Raw genomic sequence first — 20,813 nt, forward strand, 5'->3', positions numbered from 1 at the left:
CACAATTTTTCGCATAGTTTCCGAGAAATTTATTGAGTTTCTTGTATGCTGTCCAAGAGTAACAGACCCCAGGTTAAAAACTGCTGCTTTAAGCAAACCCAATTCTATGCTTTAAAATGTAATAAGCTAGAGAACAATGGCTCCTTTAAATAACAAGGCAACCTAGGGCACAAAACCCAGGTTTTGATTTATAAAGCTTTTGTTTTCAATGCCTAGTTACCTGCATGAGGTACATATACACTCAGCATCTCCTAGTCCCCTAGTTCCCTGTGAAAGGCACAGATGACCACTATAAGGTCTGGCCAGAAGAGAAACAGAAGCTGTACATAGGGTAGTAGCAAATGTCTTTGGTGAGTAGACATTGGGTAGCCACTTAATAGACTTAAGTGACTTCATTCGATGTAGACTGGTTATGTGACCTTAACAGCCCAGATAGCACCTGAAATCAAATGTTTTAGTCTCTGTGTAAAAGCAGTATAGATTTGACCATGTCTGTTCCTACTGTGCAACTAGTGGCTTCATGAGAGGCAGACTGAGTACACATTGGCTCACTCACCTACCTGAGTCGGCAGTCAGCTTTCTTATATTAGCCCATGTTATTCCAAATAGCAACTGTTAGTTCCTTGCCAACTGAGGCCCCATTGTTCTTTTACAAAAATATTAGATAATCCCAACCCAAGTCATTCCAAGACAATTTCCCCCTGGCCTCTTGGGTTGTGAGTAGACCAGGTCTTACTGTAACTTTTAGTAGGATTGTTAGTTACAGCCTGATATTTCTCCTAATCCCCGTCCAATGTTCAAGCCTTCATCTAAACAGTCACAAGGCACAGATCTGATGCAAATGTTCTATAGCACTTTCCTCCTTAAAGATCTTGATTTGAGAGAAAGAGACTGTGCAGTGGGTTGGAAAGTACAGTGGACCCAGATCCATCATGCATTGCCTCCTTACCTCTCTGTGCCTCATTTCCCACCATTAGACAGCCATCGGTAAAAGCTGGGCATGGAAGGTCACACTTCCACGTGCTTGGGAAAGCGAGGCGGGTGGATGAGTTACACAGTGAGTGCAAGGCCAGCCTGTGCACTACTGTGAGCGCCTGTCTTGATCCCCCAGCAGAAAAGAGCACTTACTCTGCTTCTCTCTGTCAGGCAAGAAGGACTCACAGGAAGAAGCTAACGAACCCTCAGATGATGTATTAACCAGTAAGCTTTTGAACACATGACAACTCACAACCATTATTTCACTGAAGCTTCCGACAATCCCAGGAGCCACACAAATCCTCATTGTTTTGTCTTGTATTCATTTACTCTCTTCTCCTTCTCCTCCCGTACTCAGAAAAACTTGTAGAGAGACAAGTTTTTTTTTTTTTTTTTTATGACCAGGTACTGCATGCAGCCCATGAGTCTTTTCTTTTGTGTGTACAGAGTTAGAAACAGACTTAGCAAAGGAAAAAAAAAAAAAAAACACTTCAAAGCACACACTGACACATAGCAAAGAACTGGACTAGCCCCCTCTCCCCACCTTATTTCTTTCCCCTCTCCCCTTTCCTCTCCCCCTCCTCCCCCCAGGCTTCTTTTCCAAGGCTCCAAGTTATTTGACCCCAACCATTCCCCCATTGTAATAAGAAGTCGTTACTCACTTTAAAAAAAAAAAAAGAAATCTTTGGCTCTCTGAGAATTCTGAGGCTGTTAGTCCTGTTTTCTCCGTGTGGAGCACGAGGGAAGGGGTAGGGAGAGGATGAGGCAGGTCCCTTAGTCGTGAATCTTCGATGCCTGGACTGTTCCAGTTATATATGGCTTTCAGAAGATGGCTGAGTATGTTCACTCTCTCCTTTTTCCCGCCCCCTTTTCTAACTCTCAAGCTGCAAAGCAAACCTGCGGCGCCTAAATGCGCCAGGTGTCTCCAACTTTCTAATTGAGCTAGGCAGACTCCCTCTCAGCCAAGAGTCTCGAAATATTTATCCAAATTTTGGGTTCACTGGATTAATGCCTTAAACTGGTGCGCAATCCCACTGAAGGTCAATGCTCTTGTCCTAACGTTGTCCAATGTCTGTGTGGTATTCAGACCTGAACATGATAACTTCACTCCACATTGCAAATTCCCCCGAGCGCACCCTGGAGAGAGAAGCCAGTTCTCATTGTTTGCAGATCGGTCAGCATAATGATTCAAGGTGGGCTCAAGATTGAAACTGCTGTGAGATAAAGCAGATCAGCCCCAGTGCACTCTTGGGGGAAGGCCTCTGCGAAGGGGAATGTGCAAGGCCCCTCCAGTCAGAGGAGACATCCGCTCCCCACTGCTTTGGGCTCCACCAGTTGGCAGATGGAGGCCTGTGCAAATGCTGGCCAGACCAAAATGGTGCCGAGACGGCCACGGTATTGTTTAGAAAGAAAGAAAGGAAACATCTGCAAATGCTGCCTTGGTGCTGAGCAGGGACAGCCTCCTGCTTTTCCTCATGGGTCCATGGTGGGCTAGCTCCTGACTCATCAGAAAGGCTCCCTGAAACAAATGCATCTGAAAGATATTTGCCATCCCCCACAGGAAATGCTTGGGTTTAGTCATCCCTACTACATGGGCTGAGTCAGCACGCTCAGCTTTAACCACAGCTGCTTTCCCATGGTAAGTTAAGAAGACCAGTTAGTTGAGTGAGGAGCACTTTGGCTGAAACACTGTGACAGCCAGTCCGACGGCTAAACTAGACGAATTGCAATTTGGGCACGGCTCAATACCTTTTTCAGTCTTTCTGGGTGGGCCTCAATTACTTTTTAGTATGTTTGTGCTACAGAACATTCCAGAATGAGTAGAGACAGCAGTCTGTGTACCTTTAAGAGACCACTATGGTGCCACAGTGTGATCTTTGGCTTAGGATTTAAATCCTGGTTCTGTCAATAATTTGCTATGTGACTATAGGGCAATTGTCCCCTCTCCCCAGGTCTCAGCATCCGAATATTTAAATTAGAGGCTTGGATAAGATCACTTCTAAGGCTTCTTCCTGCTCTGGTGGCCTGCAGAAGAGTCAGGGACAGATGGCCAGCCACTCTTTCCCCTGTTTACCTGTGGAAAACACCGCAGAACCTGTTTTGGGAATCTTCTTCAGCCTGTTCCCACCTGTGGTGGAAGATCTTCTCTGTGTCTGGCCACAGCCTGTTTTCTCTTATTTGGCCCCTCTGGACACAGAGTACCCCCGGGGAACATTCTTTTCTAAAAAATCTTTTGGCAACTCTAAGAGCTTCGAGTCTGTATCCTGTTAGACTCTCAGCAAATGTGGGAGACAATTGCTTATGGCTGAGGGTTAAATGACCACACTTTCTCCCCTCATCAGGGAAGTTTTTCCATTCTTTTGGTCACTGGCACTGACTCATGAACCTAGGGGGATGAAGGCTGCCTGAGGTCCTCCATTGGTTGTAATATTAGCTGTCAGGGATAAGAAAAACCACGTATTCCAGAAGTAGCCAGACGTTGTCTGGGATCACGGAGCTGTCCTAGGCCACAGAGAATCTTAGACACAGGAAAGAGGATGGATTTGTGTAATGTAGCCTCATAATCCATCCCTGGATCCAAGAGACCAAGGGTCAAAAATATCCGCTATTAGCCAAACACTTAACGTGTGCGTCAGATATTGTCGTGTGCACATCACTTGCTTATCTAATTTTTGACCCTGCTACTTGACTGCACAGTGTTATGGTCATCTCGTATTTTCTAGATGAAGAATCAGAGGTGCGTAGTGGTAATGCACTTTCTCGAGGTGAAACCTGCAATAAACAGAGGAGCTGGAGTCATGGTCTAGATCAGCCGAGGAATGTCTGCTGTCACTCATCCCCACTTCTGAGCGTTGGCATTATGGGAAGAGTGAAGACGGTGCTGAGGAAGTTGACTGCCCCACCCGCCTCATGTTTCTGCATCTTCTGTCAAGATTTGGCTTCTGTCTTGATGTCTATGGACCCTTTCCACAGAGAGGAAAACCAAAAAAGCCACCCCCCCCCCCCCCCCCGCTGCTCTGCAATATGTTCGCTTTATGGTCCTGGAATGGGCTGTGAGAAGGGACTTTGCACAAAACAGCTTTCCCTGGAGCTAAGAAACTTCCCTTTTTGGCTGGGAAGTCTATTAGATGAGTCAAATAGCAGAGTTTGGGGAGAACCAGTAACTTGTGTAGTCCCAGTGCTTCTCCTTATGGATGTGGCAACCGAGGCTGATACAGTGGTACAGTGACCAGATGCCTGGAGCCAATTACTGCATCTATACTTTCTGTATTCCAAAGATAGTACGGAACAAAAATTTACAGCTTGGTCAATGCAAGGAGAGAAAGAAGTTAATTTCTACCATGCCTATGGCTGTCTTCCAGTTCTTAGACAATCAAAACGAAAGGCTGTGAAAACAGTGTAGGGCGCCTTTTCCTAGGGGAAGAGTATTGTGGCCTCAAGTTTCTCCAATTGTCTCTATTCTCAATATGGGTGTCATCACAGCTGTATCAGAGACTGTGGGTTGAGATAGTTCTTTAAAGATGGGGAAAGGGAGGGAAATGACAAAGCCGACTATTTTGTAGTTCCATCACGAGCTAATCTTAACAAGGAAGTCTGGGAGAGAGAGTCACCTGTATTCGAGCCACACTTTCCAGTGGGCTGTTCCAAAGATCTTGCATAACAGAGGGGCAGAAACAGGTTTTCATAGTCAGCGAGAGAGCAAGCAACCGCCACCTTTGGATGGTCTGTCAGGGTTGCATGTGTGTGCAGGGCCCTCAGAAGCTAGAAGACAGCATCAGATCCGCTGGAATTGGAGTTACAGATAGTTGTCAGGCACAGTATGAATCTTGGGAATTGATCTTGATTCTCTAGAAGAACAGCCAGTAATCTCAACTGCTTGAGCTATCTCTTTCAGCTTACCGAATGGATCACATACATGTACACAAACAACTGGGGAAAGCCTACTTAAAAACAAGTTCCTCAAAAAGTAGCCTGCTGACTTTGATCTAAAGAGAATTCTCAAAACTTGCTTGGATGAAAGCTGAGTGCAGCCATCTTCCTTTTTGAGTGTGCAGATGTTAATGAAATGCTTTCAAGCCAAAGGCTTATAAAATGCTTCTTTAAAATAAATTTTATGGTGGTATAAATTTTCACTAATCCCAACACAGAAGTCAATATGGAAAAACTAACAGAAACAACTGGGACTTTTTGAAGCCTTCCAGGAACTGGCCTGAAGGAACAGTAGCTTAGTGGCTATTTTCAAAGGCATACCACAGATGATCCACAGTCCCTAATGTCAATCCACAATGTATTTTCCAGTCTCTTCCTTTTAAGTGCCCAACAAAAGTGTCAAAGAGTAAAAAACTAGAAGGTACCAAATTGTAGATCCTGCCTGATTTGCTTACTAAATGAGACCATACACACAGACAACCTTAAGTCTTCCTAGCTGCAACGATAAGAAGTCGTGATTGGATCATCTAAACATCCACATTGTGTTTTGGAGTATAGGCTATTACTGCCTAAGACCTTTCCCATGTGGTAAGAAAGTGGACCACACACCATCTTAGGAGCAAATGAACTTCCTCTTTGTTGTACAGAATGGCTGAAGTCTGATATCTTTCATAATCAGCCAACCTCTTAATTCATCCCAGGTTGTAGTTAAGCTCCCAATCCATGGGAGCAGTTTAGTTTAGGAGGCAAGACCGAAGTGAGTGAAAGGTAGGGGTATTTGTGGGTGGGGGTACGGTACACAGGCATGCCTAGGAAGAAATTTCTAGGTAGTCAGTACTTCTAAGCAAAAAAAAAAAAAAATGCAAAACGCTTTTGTAGTGTTAGGGGATGACATTTCATTGCAAAAATAAATGATTTGGTCATTACCATTTCATGGTTGCTGGCAATCACCGTCCTCTGCTTTCTAACAATTTCCATTTTAGGCACTGACAAACCCTTCAAAGGGATTCAGCCAAATATCCACCCAAAGTTGCGTATTTGGCAGTTTCATGGGGAGAAATCTGGGGCGTTTGGGCAGGAAAAAAAAAAACAACCTGCCAAAAGGGCTCCCTTCTTCTTTGTTAATTGTTAACAAACAGATTGCCATAAACAGTCATGGGGGCTCCATGGGCAGCAATACGGGAAGGAAAGGGAAAGAACGGAAGTTGTTGGCAGGGCTACTTCCTTGGCTCCAGTTCTTGCTCCCAGTCTCCATAGCTTCTTGTACTTTTCCCAAAACCGGGTGCTGCCTTAACTGTTATCGCTAACCAATGCAGGCCCAGCTCTCAGCAGGCAAGCTTCCATCTCAGACACAAAGCCCTGAGCGGAAGTGGAAATCAGGGCAAAGAGTTTCAATCTGTTGGAAGTTCATCTTATCGGACTGGCTAAACCTACAAGCATCTGTCACTAAGGATCTGCCTCTCTGGGAAACATCCCAGTTGATCTCTGAACCCAATTTGGGCCCCTGGCGCCTGAGGACCCACAAAACCCAGAGCATTTAGGCTTGCCATTAAGAAGATAGAAACTCGGTCCTGCTTGACCAGTAGCTTCAATAGCGTGATCTCAAAGAGATTTCACATCCATGCTCTCCTCAGTCTCGGAGGTGCTTCTCCTGACTCCCGAAATGAATAATTCCCTTTTCTGCACGCAGAATTTGTCCATCCTGATCCCCCGCAGCTCAGGCCCTACCTGTGCAGTTTCTTTTCTGCAAAACCTATTTTTTGGTCCAACTCATAGGCCTCATTACCATTAGTCATTAAAGCCAGTTTTCTGCATCATGGGTTCTGCATGTGTGGATTCAAGCAACTGTAGATGCAAAGTGTTTTCTAGAAAGTTGCAGGTGTGCTGAATGTGTCCAGCCACCCCACTCCATTCACCACTTCCTAAGTAACACATTCTTATGATTTACATTGAATTCGGTATTATAAGCAATGTGGAGACTATATTCAGTACCCAGATGATGTGACCATCATATGCAAACAGTATAATATTTTATATAAGAAATTTCAATGTGCACCCATGGGGCATTGTGGAACCAATCCCCAGTGGATGACACTGAAGACTTGTGTGTTTGCTTTTCAGTCTCTCTCCTATGAGGAAGTAAGCTTCCTAAGGATACAGGGATGCTTCTCTTTTGTTCAATACTGTATGGCTAGTGCTCATCATAGTGCCTGGCACATAGTAGATTCTCCATAAACATTTGTTAAGTCAGAGAATAAGATGTTAGCACTCTATAACATTTAAAGCAACCCTATTGTTTCCACCTGTAGTTTGTATCTCCGAAACCTTTTTGCATTTGACCCTGTTGCATCTGATTAGGAAAAGGCAACTGGCCTCAACTATGTCCATATCCCAGTCATACCCAGTCCCTCCTTTTCACTTGATTCATGATGTCCATGATCTAGGCATCAGAACCAACAAGCTTTACTGGCTAGAGGTAGTTGCTGTTGGGGATTTGCCAAGCAGTGGCTCTAGCTACAGCATCCTGAGGTCTCATCACATGGAAGGCCACATCGTTGCTTAACACTCAAGTTTCTCTTCCTTTCCCTTGGGGAGCTATTTTCCAGAACTTATTTAGATTCCTTATCTAAACAATAGCCACATTTCTCAACAACAAAGAAAGTCAAGTTGCTGTTATATCTGAAAATTGCCCTAACTTGAGTTGGTCAACTTTCCTCCAGGAACCCCTCAAAAGGCTGTCTGCTCCATTAAATGACAGCCATAGCCATCCAGCTGCTCAGCATGTCAGCAGGGCTCCTCTTCCCTGAAAGGAAATAATGAAGAGGGATGAGGTACCAGGCCGCTAGCAATTGAAAATGGCTCCCACAGGGTTACCATACCTTCTGTTCTTTCTTCCTGTCATTAGTTTCAATGAAATTAGCATGTGGTGGATACAGAAGATATGGAAGGCCTTGTGTCTTTAGACTAGATCTCTGAATGTCGATGCGCCCAGCTATTTCTTCTATTGTTTCATATTATCATAGAGGGTATTCCCTACCCAAAATTTAAAATAACATTAATTCCATCATGAAGATATGCCCTCCAAGTTTACTGATATTTAAAATGCTTCCTTCCTCTCTTGCTAGGTCAAGGTCATGTTAGGAAAGGCTGGCCTCAAACCCACTGAATAGTAGAGAATGACTTCAAACTTCTGATGTTTCCTGCCTCCACCTCTCAAGTGCTGGGGTTGCAGTCATGTGCCACCATGTCTGATTTTACGCAGTATTGAGGATTGAACCCAGGGCTTCATGCTAGGCAAAGACTCTACTAGCTAAGATACACTTCCAGTCCCTCAATTAGGTTTCAGCCTAGCAATATCACTCCTGGAGCTTGCTACATATGAAACCCCACCCCTGACATGTACACCTCAGGTGGTCACCAAAACACTATTGGAAAAATGGTACTTTCCTAGAATATAGCACACACACAAGTCACAAGTGTAAGATAGCTCTGCTTTCATTGTTTGGGGAAATGATCCGTATTGTGAATGATGAAGGTTGAGCCAGGCACAGTAAGAAACTATACCTTTCTGCTGCCTGTCAGTTCTTTCTAGCAATTTCTCAGAATCCTTTCTTTTCATTCCCTGTCAGTGATTCAGCCCCCTGATGGGCTCCTTGGTCTAAGGGCATCTATTTCCCTTTCATCCTTCCTTCCAGTCAGAAACTTGACTTTCATCGACTCTCTCTTCTGCTAGAGGAAGAGTGCTAACTAACTATGCCACTACACTGACAGAGGCAGGCTAGGGAGTGTGTTTAAGAATTAAAGAAGATCTGGGTGTGATGAGGAGATCCACTACTGACTGCTTAATTTAGGACACATGGCCCAATCTTTCTGAGCCTGTTTCCTCATCTGAAAAAAGGATGTAATGCCTACGTCCACTACCCTAGGATGAAAAAGTAAGGCTGTAAGGAGGGGAGAAAAACCAAAACCAAAAAACAAAATATAGCAAACTCACTCAGTGTGGTGCTTGGCATATAGAAAGTACTCTAGAAATGGTAGCTGTTATTACCACTGATACTATTGTCGTTAGGCCAGAAATCAGTTTATTGGAGATTCTTTGTAATTTTATAACACCCTTTGGACTTTTGTAAATTCTTCATGTTTACTGTATGTTCAGTACTCTCTATGGACACTAACCTTGCCCCCTTTGTCAGTTTTTTTTTCTTGATCTGCAGCACAAGAACTGTCCCTCTCTTTTATATCCCCAAATTTAGTTGACATGTCTCAGTCCCCTGGGGCCATGACCTTTAAGGAGTCTCTATACTTTGATCGTATGTCTGCCCTAAAGATTTTGCTTTAATCTTTCTTTCCAGGCCTTGTTATACAGCTTCGCCAAATCCTCAAACCTTTCCTGACTTCATCAAGACTTCTTTGTGGCTGTCTGTTTTGCATTTCTCTTCTGTTGGATCAGGTAGCTATTTTATTCCATGAATTCTTTAAAATGAAAGGGCTGTTAGCTGTGGTGTGGGAACATTATGCCAATTTGTTGTTGCATCATCAAAGAGAGTGTGTAAGTGTGTGATCCTTGTTTGTCTACCAGTCCTTGTTCTGGGTTCTTCTCTGGTGTAGAGAGATAAATACAATAATTAAATTCCTAAGGCCTTGAGTGCAAACATTCTGCCTAACATTCTTTCTCCATACCTTCCCCAGTGCCTGAACTGGGCTGATTCAAATTGGAATTAACTGTTCTATGGGATAGGTTCGCGTATTTCTCAGAGCTCATCTTTTGAAAATTCTTTTCCTCCACATTAAGTGTCACAAGAATAAATTGGACCTGATGACTCATATAAGGAGTCACCGCAGCAGAGGCAGGAGGATTGTTGTGAGTTTAAGGCCAGTATGTGCTACATAGCAAGTTCCAGACCAGCCAGGGATATATAGAGAGGCCCCATTTCTAATAAGATAAAGTAATAAAATAAAATAAAATAAATAAGTAATAAATAAATAAACAGAATTGGTGTTTCTTTCCCCCTGCCCCTGGAACTCAGTTCGGCTACAAGTTCTAAACCTCACTTATGGAGAAAAAGTCTCTGTGTTTGAACTCTGGTCAGCTTTGACGGCAAAGAACATTTTCCTCTCTCACCACCTCCTCTTTCAGTAATTGCCATCCTCACACATTGCCTGCCTTGATCTCTCACAGGCAAATGCTGACTGGTTGATTATTTGCACTGGTGATTGTAGCCCTGCCTTGGTTTTGTCTCTAGGGTCTTTTTATTGAGAGTTTTTTATATTAAACATACACTGAGTCCCAAGCTTGATTTTTAACTGATCCCACATGAAGGAAAGATTTTCAACTCATAACACATGAGGCACATCTGTTCTGCTTATTTGAATTCAGGCCACACCATTCATATTATTATAGAAGCTGACTGTTGAATATCAATATTTGTCTCTTCTGGTTCCATTGAACTTTCCCAAATTTCTGGATCTTTTAAACACACATCTTGGAGTCTATGAAACAGTGGAACAACTCCTACTTTCCTTTTCTCTTTTCCCAAGTTCTGCTGTTGGTCTGATGTCTTGTGCAGGCAGTTGGAACTGTCAGATGTGGCCAGTTATCATTTTAAAATGTACATATGAGGTGGGCTTGTGGTACACATTCATAGTCCCAGGAATTGGGAGGCTGAAGTAGGAAAATCTTGAGTTTAAGACCAGTTTGGACTATATAACAAGACTGTGTCTTAAAAGAAAAAGGAAAAAAAGCAGTCTAGCCAGGCTGTGGTGGTGCATATCTTTAATTCCACCACTTGGGAGGCAGAGGCAGGTAGATCTCCGTGAGTTAGAGACAAGCCAGGTTTACAAGAGCTAGTTCTAGGACAGGCTCCAAATCTACCCAGAGAAACCCTGTCTTGAAAAAACAAACAGAAAAAAAATGTTAAAAAAAAAAAAAAAAGCAGTCTCGCTGGGTGGTGGCGCCACTGGTTGGTGGTGGTGCCTGCTTTTAATCCCAGCCCCCAGGAGGCAGAGGCAGGCAGCTCTCTTGAAGTTCCTGGCCAACCTGATCTACAGAGTGAGTTCCAGGACACCCAGGGCTACATAGAAAAACCTTGTGTCAAAACAAGCAAAAATGAAAAAAAGGAAGACAAAAAATTGAGTGGATTCAAAGATCTTGGCACAAACACCCCTCACCACCATTCCTGTATACTCTTGTGAGCAAGAGAGAAAGGGAGTTTGTATCAGATTTCTGGGAATGAAAAAAAAAAAATCTGGGTGTGCCCACGGGCATGTGAACACTGGGACACTCAGGCTAGACATATGATCGTGCTCTTGGTGGTGCTGGAGGTGATGCCAGAGCATTCTACCATTGAGCTACACTAGCATGAGACTGCCTTTTATCCTGGCCTCTTATCTCTAACAACACATGGGCATCTTCACAAGAGCCCACTGAGATTATTCACCTGCATGGTATCATCACAGAAGGGATTTAAGTAGGGGACAAGATGGGTCATGAAGCACAGAACGCAAAGGAAATATGTAGAATGTGATCTCTAAGAAAACAGGACAGGTCTAAGTAGGGGTAAATGGGTGTTAAATAATAGAAGCTGGAATCTTAATTACCAGTGCAAACTAGGTGCACTTGTTCAATTTCTTTAAGCCTTGGACTACTGATCTTTTAACTAAGAGATATTACTATTTCCTACTTTAGGAGTTGTTATGAAGGCACAAATGGATGGTGAAAATAAGTCCCCAGCATAAACCATTTATGAATTAAGTACTACCGCAAATATGGCAGTCCCTGTTAGCTGATGTGTATACAAAGCTCATTCCTCATGTTGATTCTGATGGCTACCATACAGTAGACACTCAAAAACGGCTGACTTCACACCAAAGACCACATATTGCACAATTGCACTTATATGAGACATCTAGAATAAGTGAATTCATAGCCAGAAAGCACATCAGTTGTTTCCAACAGCTGTTTGGAGAAGGGGTGAAGAATGAATGTTTGAAGCATGTGGGAGTCTTCTCTAGGGTGATGAAAATGTCCCAGAGGTAGGCAGAGGTTATGCTGATGCAATAGTTACTACAAGGACTGAATACCAGTAAACTGTGCATTTGAAAATTGTTAAAATAGTAAATTTTATGTAATTTTTATTTTACCAGCACAAAACCACCAGCTTGTATTAAGCCCTTGATTCTTGTCTGGGTTCCTCTCATCTACAGGGCTGATAATCGGCCACCCACTTATATCTTAGGGCAGTGTGAAAGGTCATACTCTAGGCAGATATCTGGCAAAATGTCTGGTGTGTAGCTCTCATCTCATCCTACCTGGTGGTGTTTGGCTTTGCTACCCTGCTCTTTGACCGGAACCTACAGAGGAAGAGGAAAGTGGAAGTGGCCAGCAAGGACTATCAGCTTAAGGGCCGGAAAGACGGCTCAGCAGGCAAGTATTTGTCAAACCAACATGAGAACCAGAATTCAAATCCCAGACTCCACATAAACACAAGGCATAGCAATACATTCCTGTAATCTTAGTGCTCCCATTGTGAGATGGGAGGTAGACATAGAAGAATCTCCAGACGCTTTTGGGCCAACTAGCCTGGCATTTACAGTGGCCAACAACAGTAACAACAAACAACAAAGACTTGTGTTAAGGCAAAATGTGAAGACCAACACCAGAAGTTGCCCTCTGATACCCATGCATACTCTGTGGCACGTGTTCACCCATACTCCAATATGCACATACATGCACATGCACATCACACCTCATACACACATGCACAAACACACACACTCATACTTTTTAAAAAATGCAAACACACACACACACACACACACACACACACACACACACACACACACACCTATCAGTTTAGGCCTAGTCAAAATATGGATGTCCACCTCCAAGCTGGTTATCTCTTAGGTTGCTTCATGCTGACCAGCCCAACTAGAAGCCACACACAGCCTTGCTTCTGGAAAGACTTGCTCTTTATACTAGTGCAGGGAGTCTAAGGAGACCCATGGCATTTCTAAGCCCTCACTGTACCCTCCTTAACCAATCACCCAGCACTCCAAACACCAAGATTCTTGAGTTGCCACCAGGAATGTCCCTGAAGTAAATTAGGTTTTTTTTTGGGGGGGTAGAATGGGAGAGATTGAGCCATGGGCTACAATCTGGGGTCTAGAGAGTGACTGGAGCATTTGAAATGTGTTACCCAATAAAAATCACTGCTAAGGCCCAAGACTGAAATAACTCAGCTGGGCTCTGGTCTCAGCAGGGCCCATTCATTAGCTAACACTTCTCATCTGTGATGCTTACAGACAGGTTTTTTTCCTGCCCCCTGAAATGGGCTTCGGCATTGCAGCTGGCAGACAGCTGTGGTCTCACAGTGTTTACATTACCCAGACGAATGCAGTCTGTGCAGGAGACACAGAATGAATCTGATTTAGCTGTTGGAAAATGGCATTTTGAAAAGTTCCGTGGTTTTCTCTTACTCCCCACCCCCCCCCCACCCCAAACTCGGCGGGCAGCAAAAAGGCTGGGAGTGGAAGGAACTGGAGGAGAAGGAGTCTCTTGTTTCTGGGGCCAGGGCTTTGCTTTGTTGGGATCATCTTTGTGTGACACCTCCAGGTGGTGGGAGCTGGGTTGAGAGCACAGGATTAAGGGGGCTGCGGCAGATCATCCCTTGGAAACTGAATCTCACTGGTCAGCGTTAGCTCTCGGGGACTCAGCACAGCCAGCAAGAGACAGCTGGGCAAAGGCCGTCAGCAGTGCTCTAGTCCATTCCCTTCCCCTCCAGACACAAAGGGGACAGAAGGAATAGAGTCCCCACAGACAGCTGCTCCACAAAGCAGAAGCAGGGTTGGCTAACCCTATTGTGGTCTGTAGGACCTACTGCCTTGCCTCGTGGGGAACCTGCTTTAGTCCCACGGACATTTTGCTTTATTTTGTCAGGTCAGCAGGATTAAGCAAGCTCCCATTGTTTTTCTTCATCCCAGTCCTCTGATCTTGTCGTTCCTTATACCTGCACCAGAGAGCGATTTATCCTTCTAACTAGCCTCCACTGCCTGACCTCTGTTGCAGAGCGCTCTTCCAGCTATCCAAAGTTGCATCACTCTACTCCAGTCTGGCCCATCAACAAACAAAAGTTGCATTACTCTACTCCAGTCTGGCCCATCAACAAACATTTCCTGAACATTAACCACATGCTAGACCCTTTGTTCAGTTATTAGAGATATGTGCAAACAAGCAGACAGAAGCACTTTCCACAAGGAATTCAGTTTGAAGGGAAGGAATGCAAGAAAGCAGTAAATTATAGGGAAATGTGAAAAGGGCTATGAGCAGGCCAAGGGATTTTTGGAGCCCAGAGGAGGACATCGAACCCAATGTTCACAGAAGGGTGAGGAGAAGACTTCTCCAGCGTGCTTTCCATCTGTCACCCACCTCCTTAACACGCCCCATTGCCTCCACAATGTGTTTCCAGCCAAATACCCCACATACTCCTTTAAAAAAAACTATTCCTAAAAGACTAGTCTCCTCACTATTGGCCAACACCCACTTGTCCCCTTGTCCTTTCCTCTTACCTGCTTCTGTCAGGGAGGCATCATGTCTCCCCCATGTCCTGTCTTCCTCCACACCCACACAGTGCCTAGAATGCAGTGTGTGTTGACTGAGGACCTACGAAGCACATCTTTTACTATGGGACTGATCTGACTCCAAGAAGCATGAAAAATGATTGCACTGCCATAAGACAGGACTGACAGAAAAACATGGGAATGCAGATGAACGGGTTTCAAAATGAATCCCCCAACTTGCTCTTGAGCTGAAAGAGGATATTACGGATAATCAAGTGGAGGTTTGTTGGCAAAGAGTTAGATATATTTTCCTTTCTGATTTAAATATTTAGCCTGATTTGTTTGGGGCTTTATTTTATTTTATTTTTTCACTTTGTTTTGTTTTGGTCCCGGGCCTGCTGGTCAGAGCTAATTTGTACAGCTGCTTTTTCGTTTGGTTTCTTCCAAGAAAACGAGAGGAAATAAGGTTGCCAGCAAATCTGCAGTTACCAAGGTTTTCCTGAGATGAATATTATTTTTCTCTTCTAATTTCACCAAATACAGTATAAAGCAAAGCATGTGACTATTCCACAAATTGAGTTGTATCAGGGGTCAAATCCTGTACTCTGTCCACTTCCTGGTGTTGGGAGACAGAATGCTGATTTCCTGACCCACTATTTAGGAAAATTGTACTGTAGTTGCAGATTGGTAAATTCCCCTGATGTGGTGCTCTAATTCTTAGACTTGACTCCTCCTGGGTTTCAGCAGAAATGTTTAAGGAGCTGCATCTTTGCTTATCTACTCGGCAGATGAGGGACAATTGAATTCCTTCTATCTTGACCATGGCATTCACAGACATTTGTTTTCAGTTCTCTTGGGTATATGGCTAGGAGTGGAGCTGGTGAGTTCTCTGACCACTGTATCTTTAGTCATTTCAGAACTTCAGGTTGTTTTGCTAGCGATAGAAGAAGGCTCCAATGTATGGAGGCCACTTTTTATTCCACCGCACTGATAGAAAACACTTTCTGAGATTGATGATTTTGAAAAAACATCACCATGGGGTAGCTTGTCTTTATAATGCTAAGTTTTTGAAGAACAAATTTTTGTTTTATGCCTGCTAGATCCTCGGGAAAGATGGTGTGAGGGGAGCCACCATTTGCCTTTAACAACTATAGAAACTAGATGACCATACTTCTAGGATGTCTGATTAAATAAATGATTGTGCTAAGATACCAAGGGGTTTGATTTATATGAAGACGAAAGTGGGGTTATATCTACTTAAAACCTTTCAAGACAAACTTCTGTCAGCACTAGGTCATTTCTGGGGAGCAGGGAGTTGAGGGTCTCTTGACATACCTTTACCTACCCAGCCTATCTGTTGGCCATTCCTGCTTGGGAATTGAGATAGGTACAAAAAAGGGAGAAAAGAAACCCAGAGCCTTATGCAGGGGGAACTCAGGTACATTTGCCTCAGGAGGTGTGTATTGATTTTGGCCTAATGGTGTCCTTATTAATAGCAACTATGTTCCTCCACAAAAGTGTGCCAACCTTGGCTAGGTGGTGGTGGGTGGTGGCACATGTCTTTAATCCCAGGTCTTGGGAGAGAGGTAGAGGCAGGCAGATCTTTGTGAGTTTGAGGCCAGCCTGGTCTACAGAGCGAGTTCCAGGACAGGCTCCAAAGGTACACAGAGAAACCCCATCTTTGAAAACAAACAAACAAAAACAAAACACAACACAAAACAAAAAACCTTGCTAGCCTGAACAGCTAATGCATGGTCTTCACATTCAGCTCTGTGAAGGCTAGCAAACTTTTCACCTTGACCAGCTTATCACTCACTGAAATGAAGAACAGAGTCTCTCCACAGTTGCTGAAGGGCAGTCAAAGCCAAGGACAGTGCACAACAGAAGCCAAATGCTCATGAGATATAAATAAAGTATAGGAAAGCTCATTTTGGAGAGGCGAGGTGGAGCGTGGAGATAAAATGCTATGAGTGCATGGCTTCCTTGAATGAAATATAGGATCTAGGCACTCCAAGTTCTCCGACAAACCAAAGCCTCACGTATCATTCATCCTTGTTCTAATTAAAAGGCATGCTGCTCCCTTGTGCTTGGCCAGACAATTCACATGACCTCCCAGCTCATTTGGCAGCACTTGGGAGAAATCTGGCCTTGCAATCAGACTAAATGATGTGTTACCCTACACTTAATCTCCACCATCCATCAAAATCCAAGGGCCTTGGCCTCAGCCCCTCGACAAGAGGCCCACAGTACCTGGGTAGGATTTCATTCAGGGAATGAATGCAAAGCCCCTAATTCTCCATCCATCTCCGCCCTCTGCAAACAGTTAGAGACTACAGCCAACAGCAAAAGAACGGCCAACCCAAATGAAAGCAGTGAGTCAGCAAAATAAAGACAGATGGCAATGGATTAACTGTAGCATAGACAGCAAGAAGTACCACCCTCCTTAGTTCAGACTAGATTGCCTCCCCTCGATTTCAGGTGACCTGGTGCTCACACGGAGACCCTGTGAACTACACTATGGGTGGAAGAAAACATGTGCTGCCCACACGCTGTGTGTAACCATAGCAATAGAGGGGAACATGGCTTCCAACCAGAGTCTCCAGGCTGTCCAGGCTGGGGGATGCAAAGATATTTATCAGGCTTTCTTCCAGCTGTCTCACCTCCATGCCACAGGGCCATTTCCTCTTTATTCTGCTCTGTTTAGCCATACTCACCCGATTCCACAGTTCCATTCATGGACACACAGTTACCACTACAACTCGGTCCATTTTTGCCCATCACTTACCACACCCCAAAGTTTAGAGATGTTAAGAAGTTGCAACTATGTCCATACAGCAAGAATTTTGAGGGGATTGGGTGGGAATTTCATGTCTAGGTTGATGAATCCCCAGCACTATGTTTTCTAAAACATCGGAAGTGTTTGGCAAATACTTGTGCAGTGAAAGAAAGAATGGGTGAATGAACTCTCACTCATAAAATATGGCCTGGATATTGGAGGCAAATGAGCATTATGCTTCTTCAGCATCCCTGGGGACCACATGGCCCCTCACGGGTCACATCTCTTCCTTTTGTTTTGTCTTAAGTAGGTGGCACGAAGTACTTTGAGGCTTGCTTATTCTGATTTCCCTGCAGAATGATTTTGTTCTTAAGCAGGTTTTTATTTCGGTTTTTTTGTTGTTGTTGGTTTTTTTTTTTTTTTTTTTTTTTTGGATTTATTTTTAAGTCCTTCCTTAAAGAAGAAACCCAGATAGTGTGACAAAGTGAGACTATCTTTCTTAGGAAGTAAGTTCACAGTGAACAAGAAAGCTCTCAGTCAAAAGTTGAATTTTTGTCTTGAGAAATAGTGGAGCTTGGGGTGGAGGTAATGGCTGAGAAGTGGGCAGGAGCCAGCCCTAATGTCGATGGGATTCTGGGATTTTTCTATGCCTCTCTTTTGGTTCAGCCTGCATTCTGCTTTCTTTGGATCTGACTGCTAACCACAGAAGTTTCCAGAAGAAAACCTAGGCAGCCATGCACGGGTGTTGCCAATTTCACAAACTGCTATTTCAGTTCACATTTTCAAAAAACCTCTGGGCACAAGATATAGTCTACATGGTTGAGAGAGAATTAGAGAAAGAACGGAGCTGGAGAAATACAAAAAGAGAGGGATGCCATTGGAAACAAGAGAAGCAGAAGCAATGAAGTCCTTTCTCCCTCACTCCAGAGAGGGTCCCTAGCGCAGGAATAATGCTCTGAAATAGCAAAGCCATGGGACAGTCTGTAGACTGTCACTGCAGTTGGTGCCAGCCCCATTAGGGCTTACTCTTGGCCATGCATCCTTTGGAGCTGAACTCATCAGGTCTCTACTAGAGAGCACGGGAGTAAACGGAGTAGGGCAGGACATCTCACCAAGTGATGACCATTGGAATGATACCTTGAAGGGAATTTACTTTCCAAAAATCAACAAAAGAAAGTCACCCACTGAGGCAACTCCAGCACTTACAAGGCTGTGGTAGGAGGATTGCCATGAATTCAATAAAAGGCTGGATCAGCCTTGGCTACAGAGTGAGACTGTATATAAAAACAAAACAAAACAAAAACCCCCAAAACCAAAAAACAAGCTCCAAAAGCAAACCTCAGATAGAAAGCAGACTGTGATGGGAAGTCCTTTGTTGTATCTGCCTGCCAGCGCATGGCTAGGCCATGCTCTTCAATCCAATTTCTACCAGAGTTCCTACTTGGCAAGTCAAATTCTGTGTTAGGTACTTAGAGATATCATTATGAACTGGACATGGTCCCTGCCCTCAAGGAATTCATAGTCTGGTAGAGAAGGGAGAGACAAACAGATCACTAATTATAACACAGGGTGATAAGAGCTACAAGTTGCTGGGGGAGGCCAGAGGCTGAGTACCCAAATAATTGTTGAGGGTCAGCGAAGGCTTCCTGAAAAGCATGATGCATACACTGAAGAATGAGTAGGAGTAGCCGGGTGACAGATGGACTGGCAAGAGGACACTCCACACAGATGGACTTTGTAGGAGGATGTCTTGCTGAGACACATGAGTGCAAAGATTTATAAATTACACAGTCCCAAGTGGAAAGCTGATCAATACAAGCAATAGCCGATCTTTGGGAAGACCATGAATGTAAGTCAACGTTAGCAAAGAACAACTCATTAAGGAGTTAAAAAAAGAAAAATAGTGCAAAGGAGAGGGAGACAGAATGTGGAAAAAGTGAGGGAGAATGTCAAATTGTCTTAGTAGGTATGTAAGGGCATAAGTGATAAATAACAGCTGTTTTATATTAGTATGTATGCCAGTACATTTGGAATCTAGGTGAACACCATGAGAATGGATAAAATCGGAGAGGAAACAGAAATAGAATGGAAGATTCACTTGTCTCATCTCCTTTCATGTGCACACACGGACTCACTCGTAAATTGTATTGTATAATGTGTTTAAGGAGCATTTAACCCTCACACAACTCTACCTTAGAGCATTGGAAATGCTGAGAACCTTCTACCTGACTCCTACAGTAATTGTCACCCCTCTCTAAAACCGTAGGATGGCCAGAAAGGCAACTCTCTAATGATATGCTATGGATCAAACCTAGGGCCTCACACATGTTAGGCACATACCCTATGGACTGTATGCCCAACCCTGGAGCATACTAACAGAACCTTTTGTTGAGCCCTTCACTATGTGTATGGCACTATGCTTCTTTAATCTCTTCAAAAATCATGTATACCTCTTTATTAATTTTTAACTCTTTTTATGGATCAAGGTTCATGTTGATGGTGATGGCAAGCAAGTCCAAGCCCAGAACTCACACTCCCAATAAGCACTGTGTTTGGGTGTACTAGATGTCTTTCCAAGGCCAGCCACATCCTTCTCCCAATGACCTCTTCAGTCCCTGCTAGTAGCTTCATCTTGTGTAGTGTGTTCAAGTTTAGCTCCAAGCAAAACTGAAAGCATCTAGAGGTTAAGGTGACACCCCAGGTTTCTGTGCCCCCAACCCTGCCCACCAGAGCCAGGCCCATAAAGGAGAACATTGCTAATTGCGGAAGTAGAGCAAATTAAGCAAAATACATGGCTATTTGTCTTTAGTACCCTGTCTATACAAAAGAACTGAGAGAGCACATCTTGGAATAAAATGAAAAGTGATAGAAGAGGATGTCTGCTGTCGTCCTCTGGCCTTTGCATGCACCCGAACACACACACATGCATAAACCACACATTCACATGGTGTGTGTGTGTGTGTGTGTGTGTGTGTGTGTGTGTGTGTGTGTGTGTAGGGGTGGATGAGTAGACTAATACAAGCCTCCCCATTCCAAAGTCTGGGTTTTCACTCTAGGAACAGAAAGGAGGAGTAAAATTAGTACATTTCCCAAGATGCCTCCCTTCTCCAATCACTCCCTTATGATCAGGCTTTGCTCTGCCTAGCTTAGGTCAATGTTGCATGACAAATCTTCCCTTTACATAAGGATTGGATCAGGCAGGGTTTTGTTAGCATGTACTAATGGTGCCAAATCTGTCAACTTACAATTGTACAAAAAAGTGGACTCCTGGGAACCTTCCAGAAATGAGCCAAGGGAAAGTTAATAGTTATCCTACCTACCTCATAGGGTCACAGCAAGAATCGAGTGATATAATGGGTGTGCTTTGGAAAGCATCAATGAGAAACAGATTGGTTTTTAGCCCCGAGTGGAACAACAGGGGCTCACTGGCAGTGTGAAGGCCATGGCTAGGGGAAAGAAAGGGCTCTTTGGTGACACTTGGATTTACCATTTTGCAGTGGCTGTTAGCCTTGCTTTCCACTAGTTCTTGGGAAAATGCATTTTATCATGAGGTTTTGGACACGGTAGATCAATTTAT

At 43.9% G+C, this 20,813-nt stretch overlaps 1 protein-coding gene across 4 annotated transcripts in view; it reads right to left on the reverse strand.

Moving 5' to 3' along the window:
• The window catches only part of Plac1 (placenta enriched 1), a 158,964-nt gene that overhangs the window by 40,348 nt on the left and 97,803 nt on the right, over nucleotides 1–20,813 (reverse strand). Inside the window, exon 1 of one of the 4 annotated variants that reach the window (XM_051178603.1) lies at nucleotides 1,638–1,775. The exons of the other annotated variants lie outside the window; for them this stretch is intronic. The gene's annotated coding sequence lies outside the window, so the exon portion shown is untranslated. Of the gene's footprint in view, nucleotides 1–1,637; nucleotides 1,776–20,813 lie in introns of those variants that run through there. 4 annotated transcript variants of the gene reach the window in all.

This window comes from Phodopus roborovskii, unplaced genomic scaffold (assembly GCF_943737965.1).
Source record: "Phodopus roborovskii unplaced genomic scaffold, PHOROB, whole genome shotgun sequence".
NCBI classification, from domain to species: domain Eukaryota; kingdom Metazoa; phylum Chordata; class Mammalia; order Rodentia; family Cricetidae; genus Phodopus; species Phodopus roborovskii.